Source organism: Myotis davidii, unplaced genomic scaffold (assembly GCF_000327345.1).
Source record: "Myotis davidii unplaced genomic scaffold, ASM32734v1 scaffold2092, whole genome shotgun sequence".
NCBI classification, from domain to species: Eukaryota; Metazoa; Chordata; class Mammalia; order Chiroptera; family Vespertilionidae; genus Myotis; species Myotis davidii.
The window spans coordinates 28,399-29,469 of NW_006283292.1; the positions used below are offsets into that span (position 1 = coordinate 28,399).

The 1,071-nt window shown below is 35.7% G+C and overlaps 1 pseudogene; it reads left to right on the plus strand.

Annotated features, from left to right (window-relative positions):
• The window catches only part of LOC102773000, a 23,260-nt pseudogene that overhangs the window by 2,598 nt on the left and 19,591 nt on the right, over positions 1-1,071 (plus strand).

Below are 1,071 nucleotides of genomic sequence, written 5' to 3' on the forward strand. Positions count from 1 at the left end.
ATATCTTGCCCAGTATCCCATAGCTAGCAATTAGTAGAGTTGGTATAGTAGACCTTGTAAGAATGGAGCAACTTATGCAGAGATATAACCACTATTAGCTCCTTCCCCCTCGTGGCAGAGTGGCTGGGAGCAGAAGAATGGGCACATGTAGGGAATGTCAATCACAAAAGCCAACCCAGAACTGGCCTTTTGCAAGATAAGGTTTTAGTATATGAGGCTCCCGAACAGCATCTTCAGTCACACTCGTGAACATAAGTGGAGAAATAATTGTTCTCCTTAGTCATCCATAAGGAACCCACAAAAACTATGTTTCTTGAGTTTTAGCTCTTCCAATAAGTGACATTCGAAGAAAAACAGTCCAAAACAGAAATGACAATTTAAAAAACAAAAAACAAAAAACTGGAGTAGCTTTTAATTATTTAATTTAAGAACTTTAACTCATAAGCAAATTTTCACATCATAAGAACCCAGCACTTATATTATATACTATGAGAGGAAAAGCTCTTTGCCACACCTTGTAGATCCACAATTACTACTAGGTCCACAATCCCTTATCTGAAACCTTTTTGGCCAAATATGTTTCAAAATTCAAAATTTTAAATCTTTTTTAAAAAATTTCCCTAGAAATGTTGGAGCAGGATGGAAAATCATTCCATTGCCTGGAAAAAATTAATTTGCATCTTTCACCCTCAAAAGACTGCACCATCTCTCCTCTTACCCCAGTCAGAGCTTCCGTTGAGGTCAGCATACCAGCCTCTGGTCTCTATTCCCTTTCCCCCTCCCCTTCTTTTTTTTTTTTTAATGTTGAAAGAAAATTTTATTTGTAACTTGTAGAAAGTCAAGATGTCCATGTCCTAGTACAGTGATGGTGAACCTATGACACACGTGTCAGAGGTGACAAGTGAACTCATTTTTTGGTTGATTTTTCTTTGTTAAATGGCATTTAAATATATAAAATAAATATCAAAAATCTACATCTTTGTTTTACTATGGTTTCAAATATCAAAAAATTTCTATATGTGACATGGCGCCAGAGTTAAGTTAGGGTTTTTCAAACTGATAACACTATAA